The sequence below is a fragment of the Nicotiana sylvestris genome, chromosome 9 (genome assembly GCF_000393655.2).
Source record: "Nicotiana sylvestris chromosome 9, ASM39365v2, whole genome shotgun sequence".
Taxonomy (NCBI): domain Eukaryota; kingdom Viridiplantae; phylum Streptophyta; class Magnoliopsida; order Solanales; family Solanaceae; genus Nicotiana; species Nicotiana sylvestris.
The window spans coordinates 164,088,408-164,096,132 of record NC_091065.1 but is presented as its reverse complement, the minus strand read 5'-3'; positions in this window follow the sequence as shown (position 1 = coordinate 164,096,132).

Sequence of the window (7,725 nt, the reverse complement as noted above, 5' to 3'; positions counted from 1 at the left end):
TATTTTGTTTTACGCAGTAGGATAGTTACATTATTTTGTATATTCTACTAGTTGCCCTAATACTTGTGACACTATCCTGGTACACACATTGGTAGACTATTCTTTTGGGTTGTATATCTATTATTATGAATTGCTAATTACCACTTGCTTTAAATTTAAGATAAAAAAAATATTGGGATTGTTTTGGTAAAATAAATGAGAACTCACTAGTATCTTCGGGTTGGCTTACTTAGCAACGGTATTGGCACCATCACGACCTATAATGAAATTTGGATCGTGACAAGATATCTTGATTTTCCCATATTTACTCAAAAGCCAACCAAGCGAGAGTTTCAATACCTTCTAGATATTTTCAAATCTAGACTTGCTGTTGGAAAACCCATTGCCTTACCATGGCTGGGAGAACTACACTTATACGTTCAATGCTCAATCCCCTCCCAAACCATTCTATGCAATATATTTCCATTCCACAATATATACTCCATTCATTGGATCATTATTATAAATACTTTCTATGGGGTTCGTATGCGCAAAAGAGGCGCCTCCACTTTATCAAATGGGCCACTCTCTCCATGCCCAAGAACCATGGAGGTCTTGGAATCCAAAATTTATCCCTCAAGAATAAAGCGCTACTAGCAAATTTAGCTTGGCGACTATTCAAAAATCTGTCTGCCCTTTGGGCTTCAGTACTTTTATTCATATATTTAAAATCCAAAAAAAACTCCTTCATCTGGAAAAACATCAACCAAGTCTAGAACTACTGTAGCTTGGGGTCCCAATGGATTATCACTAATGGACAAAACATTAATTTTTGGCATGATCACTGAATATCTATTAATACTTTTATGCTCCTTTTTAATTGGACCACTACCACAATCAGAATTTCAAGCCATTGTGAGCAATTATATAGCACATGCTTAGTGGAATCTCGACCATATCCCTTTTAACCTACCAGCTTCTATTCTTCATAGGAGACTCAGTATCTACTTGCCCTTTTCCATAGCATCACCAGATACACTTATTTGGGGGCTAAAAATTCGGGCACCTTTACTATTAAATCTTGTTATAACGCCCTGGTGCCTGGGAAAAACTGTCCATACAATTGGTTATGGAAACTCCATCTACCCCCAAAATTAATATACTTTCTATGGCTATGTAGTTACCAAAGGTTACCAACTAATGCCTACCTGGTACATCTTAACATTATTAATACTGATCCATGCCATTACTGCTCCATGCAAGCTGAAACCTTATCATATATATTCTTTGAATTCCTCCACACCTGCCCACTATGGGAAAAGTTAAGTCTCCCAATTTGTATGCATAATTTATAACATCAGAACCTCCACATTTTCAAATGCCTCCATCATCTTATTAAACAAAATCATAATCACCCCTATAATATTCTCATACCTTTTAGCCTACGGGGCATTTGGCTGAATCACAATCAAATATATTAAATAATCGCTCTAATCCTCTTAACTACTCTCAAATTATCCAACGAGCGGCAGAATTTTACTTTCTCACAAACCAAAACCCAAGACGCAAGCCTACACTGCCTCTCTATATAAAATTCCATCCTCCTACTCAAAACTTCTATAAACTCAATACTGATGAAGTAGCCACTAGGAAGCTAGGAGTCAATGGCATAGGAGGGGTTATCTGATCATCAACTAGCGATGGGAAACTAGGTTTCTCCGGTAATATTGCATTTGCAAACATCATACAGACGGAACTCGCTGCCTTGCTCTACAGCCTACGCCTCTCGTTACAATATGGTTACCAACCGTTAGAAATTAATATTGACCCAAAAAAAAGTAATCGCCTTATTACAACACAATAACCCATATTACACTAACTTGATTCATGATTGCAGGTTGTTACGACGGCAGCTGGGTGATCCCATCGTTTGCCATACCTATAGGGAGGCAAACATGATTGCTGATGAACGGGCTAGATATGGTTCTAAGTTACCCAATGGAAATAGACCATGCCGTTTTGATACTGCACCACCTTTTGTTTTTAAGAATATTATGGCTAACCAAGCAAGAGTGGAGTGGCGAGACTTGTTAGCAATAGTTTTTTGGACTCAACCCATCCTCCCCCTCATGTACCCAAAATAGGGGTGTTCATGGTTCGGTTTGGATCGATTTTTTCCTAAAAAGAAACCAAACCAATTAAGTCGGGTTTTTCTCTATTCGGTTTATGTCGGTTTTTCGATTTTCTTGGTTATTTGTCGGTTTTTTCTTAAATATAAGACATACACTACCAAACACACATTTCGGCGACCATATTTTTAACGTAACACTATCAAATCAATTATCCTTTGAGTAATCTATTATTTACCAAGATATATTGTTGATAATTGAATCAAATAGTGATGAATTATTTAAAGACTCAATTAAAAATATATTATTTTTAACATGAAATAGATTCTTATACTTAACAAAAGAAAACTACCAATTAAACTAGAATATAAAGGTAAAGAACTGTACTAAAAGTGCAAACGATTAATATTTACTGCAGTATAAAAATTTTAAAAGCTTATATAAAAGTATACATATATATAGGTGTAATAATAAATTTAAAATAGTTACTCCTATATTCGGTTTAATTCAGTTTTTTTTAATTAAAACCAAAATCAAATCAAATTTGATCGGTTTTTAAATTTCAAAATCAGAACCAAACCAAACCAAAAAGTATCCCCTTTTTTTGGTTGGTTTGGTTTGGATTTTTATAAGCACCCCTAACCCCCATCAGTCCCCCTGCCCTACACTCTGTTTATACTAGTTCTAGTTTTTATAGTACTTCCAGTTTTTGTCATGATCCTCCTAAGGATCCTAGCATAATCGCATGTAGTAGTTCTAGTACAAATCCCTCTAGCGAGAGTTCGGAACCAAAATGTGGTTTATTTTTACTCAAAATACTCAAATAAGTGTAAAAAAAAGTTACCAAACTATATATAACGCCACTAATAGTGGCGCTATACAGTAACGTTAACTGTACCGTTACTGTATAGCGCCACTATTAGTGGCGTTATACTGACAAACCTTACATAGCGCCATTAATAGTGGCGATATATGCCTTATTACCTGACCCCACCAATAATTTCTGGGTTCAATAATTTAAATGCGTATAAAGCCACTTTTTGTGGCGCTATATACAAAAAAAAATAACCCGGCTAGCCATTTTCTATATAAACATCGTAGAATCGCCACAACTTCATTCAAAAAATTTTTTTAACTCTTGTTGGTTTTTATTGTTGTTAAATTCTCCAGCATTTTTTCATTATGTCTGAAGAACGTAGAATAAGAGTATCATTATATTGGTGGGGTGAGGTTGTGATGGAGAATAACTCTATGGGCTACAGTTTACCTGCTAAGTGTAATGTTAAATTGCCACTTTCAATGGAGTACGAAACATTGATATCGTTGTTATGCAAAAAAATGAGTGTGAGAAAACGTTCAGTGATACTCAAAGTAACCGGAAGATATCCGTATTCCGTTACGCCGCAAGGGGTTGCTTTTTACTCAGAGTTTAACATCGACGATGATGACACTTTGAGTGATTTCTTGAGGACTCCGGACGAATGCCGGGAATTTCTTGTAATCACAATGTTGGAGATGTACGTGAAGGTCGAAGACGTTCCAAAAAATGAGGTTGTGCGTAGTAGAGATAACCCCCAGTCATCGGGTGGTTATTCTGGATCAGTTTTTGCCGGACATGTTCCAGATGAAAGAATTTTTCTTGATTTAAATTTATCACCGTCGGCGAATGAGCAGCGAGAAAATAATTTATACCCTGCTTTCCATAATTCACAAGAAGAGTGGTAAACTTCAATTTTCATTTGTGTTAATTATGTATATTTTTGCGTATTGAATTAATTTTAACGCTCATTTATTTAATAGGGGGTACCGGCCGGATATGAATTTTACAAGTGGCCCATCCGGTAGTCATCACCTAACTGAAAACGTCCATCATGGAATGTCATCACATTACAACTTGTAAGTGAAAAGCTATAGCCATATATAAAGCATTTATTAATTTAGTAGCTTATATTTTTGTTGAAATGTGCAGTGAAAACGAGCAAGTTGAACTACCCGTACTCACTCAATTGCCCGAAAACGACGTATTACATCAGGATCTGGCAGATGAACAGAGTGAGGAAGAGAACAGCGATTACGATAACAATGCCGATGAATCGGGAGACGAGACACCATTTGCTCGTGAGGATGGTGATGAAGAGGACGAGGAGGAAGGACCCGATTTGAAGAGAGCTCCCCATAGACGAAAAGTGAACGAGTCTGAAGTGCCGTTTCATTCAAGGGAGATTCCTTATATTGATAACTTGCCAGCCGTGCCGGATGTGGAAGCTCTCACAAGGGATTTTGATGAAATCCGGACAGCAATGTGGGATGAGTCTAGACCAACGGTGCTTGCAAAGGGGATGCTTTTTCCTGATAAAGCACGCGTAAGCAGGGCTTGTAAAATGCACAATGTTAAAGAGTGTCGTGAGATGCAGGTATCGGAGTCAAGTCCGACGGTATACAAGGCTATTTGCCGCAGGTGGTTTTGGCCATGTAATTGGATGTTGCGTGCGTCGAAGAAGAAAACAGGTATGTGGAAAGTGGGTAAATACATTCCCACCCACACATGCGAAATGGACACTTTCAACGGGAATCACTTCAACTTGGATATTGACTTGATATCTCTTGTACTTATTCCGCACATCGAAGCGTCCATAAGGTATAAAATCAAAGAGTGCATTACAGCAGTCTACCAGGAATATGGCCACACAATTACTAAAAGAAAGGCATATCTTGGGCGCAAAAGAGCGTTTGAAATAGTCTATGGTAACTGGGATAAGTCATTTTCAGATCTGCCTAGCTACATGGCTGCACTGCAGCACTTTAACCCCGGAACAGTTATTGAATGGAAGCTTGAGCGGAGTCCGGGTAAACCAGAATATATATTCAATTACGTGTTCTGGGCGTTTAAGCCAGCAATTGATGGTTTTCCGTATTGCCGGCCCGTAATATCCATAGACGGAACTCATGTCTATGGAAAGTACGATATCAAGCTATTGATAGTCGTGGCAGTGGATGCTAATGGACAGATATTTCCTCTAGCCTTTGCTATTTGTGCAAATGAAAGCACAGAGACGTGGACAATGTTTTTGAACCACTTGAAAGAGCACGTTGTCAAACATCGTTCAGGTATTTGTCTAATATCTGATCGGCACGGGGGTATATTAAGTTCTGTGGAGAACCTTCCTGCTTGGCAAGAACCTTATGCATACCACTGTTACTGTGTGAGGCACTTTAAGGCCAATTTCAAGAAGGCACATCCCAAAAAAGATCTACATGATTTGATGTGGATGGCAGCAACAGACCACCAACAACATAAATTCCGGAGGCATATGGATTCTATCAGGCAAGAAGACGATGCAGCATATCGTTGGTTAATGCGACATGATCCTGAAAAGTGGACGTTGCATGCAGATGGTGGCAGACGCTGGGGAATTCTTACTACAAACGTGTCAGAATCCTTCAACGGGTTATTAAAGTCGGCAAGAGGATTGCCCGTCACAGCCATGGTGCGTATGTCGTTCAAGCAGATGGCGGAGAGGTTTGTACAACGGTCTGCAGCTGCAACGGAATTGATGGAAAGGGGTGTTGAATTTATGCCAGTGCCTATGAAGAGATTAGAGAAATACAGACGGCGAGCACATTGGCATTCCTTTTTGCAATATGATAACGAACGAGGTATTTTTGAAGTTCGCACCGCTATCCATAATAATCGGGGTAATAATGTACATACTGTAAATGAATCCACAAGGTTATGCTCATGTGGGAAATGGTCAATCTACCACATGCCTTGTTCACATGCCATCAAGTGTTTTCAACGTGTTGGTTATGCGGAGACCAACTATATTGATCAACAATATAGTGTTTCCAAATACCTAAACACATATAGTGGTCAGTTGCAACCAGTGGGTTCTGAGCATTACTGGCCCCCAGAACCATTTAAAATGGTGTGTAACAAGTCCTATTTGCGTAAAAGACAGGTGCAGAAGAGAACGCGTATACGGAACCAAATGGATGTTAGTGATATCGTATATGCACGCAAATGTGGTATATGCTCGCAAACAGGCCACGACCGTAGAAAATGTCCTTTGGGTGGCAACAATAATCAAGCTCAGGGCGGGTGTTCTTCTATTGTACCTAACTACCCATGAGTTCATGTTGTAATAATTAGTTGTTATGTATACGATTTAAGTATTTATGAAATAATATTTTCTTGTTTGTTAATTATGATTTGTACTTTCCCTTTTTACCTATTTAAATAATAATTTAATATAATTATCGGTATATTTATTATGTGTGTTGTCTTGTCGCTATCACGATATTTAATACATCATGATATGACGCCATTAGATATGTGTGACCGGCTGACATAAAGTCGTCTCGTCAACATCATGATATGGCGCCATTAGATATGGCGCTATCTAATATAGCGCCATTAGATATGGCGCTATATGTGTCTTGTTTAGCCTATAAATAATGGGGTCATTGTAGTTATTTTGTGTGCTAAAAATTTCCCCCAAGAAATATTTCATTAAAAGTAAGTAAGGTTTTTATTATAAGCAAATAGTTCACAAATGGCTCAACCTGGTCGTCCACCAATTTGCTTATGTGGAAAACCATGCATGATGGATTGTGGGTGGGAAGGTGCTAACGTTGGACGCCGCTATTGGTGCTGTATGAACAAGTTGTACAAGCAACCCGACGAACCTACTTGTGAATTTGATGAATGGGCTGAGGAACCATGTTATCAGGAAAGCTACAGGGATAGATTACAGGAATTTCATAATATGTTGTTATACCAGCATAGAATACAAAAGGAGGGAGATAGAATTATTACAGAAATGAGGGAGAAACTGAAGGAGGTGGAAGATAAAAAATGGAGAGCAGAATGGAATTGTGAAGCACACAAGGAACGCAACGAAAAATATAAACGGGAACTTGCGGAGGTGAAGGCGAGAGTGAAAGAGTTAGAAGAAGAAAAAGAACAAATGGAAGAACGATTTAAGTGGTTGGAGCGAAGAATAAATGACAACTGAGGATGGAGCATTGACGTGTATGTGTTTAGTGTCATTTTCATATGTCATGTATTTTTATTATGTTGGCCTGTTATGTTTGTGTTTGTGTTGTAGTAATGTTTTCCTTGTTTGTTGTACTAAATTTTATTTTAATTTAAGTGGAAGTTAAGTTTAAGTTGTTGTGTTACTATACCAAAAACTATAAAACGAAATGAGAACTAAAAAAAGTAATTGTCATATTCGACTAAATATTGTTGTTAATGTATACAAAAATATTATTTACACCAAAAAAACAAAAATATGGAAGACCGAATCAATGTGTCCCGCATCCGGTGTGTCTCAAAGTAGCCGTTGGCCTGAGGCGCATCCCCTACCGCCCGGGTATGCTATCAGGATCATCATCATCAAGTCGTCTCCTTATGGCCGGATGCGGCACATGATGACATGTATTGGTGGTGCTGTCAGGTCCAGTAGAAGGCTACATAATAATATCAAACTTATAATAGAAAACTACATAACAATTCATAAAAATTTATATTGTCTTACCATCTGGATCCTGAATGTAGTCATCTGTCGCAGCATCACATGAAGCCTAAAAAAGTAAATTAATAAAGTTAAAACAA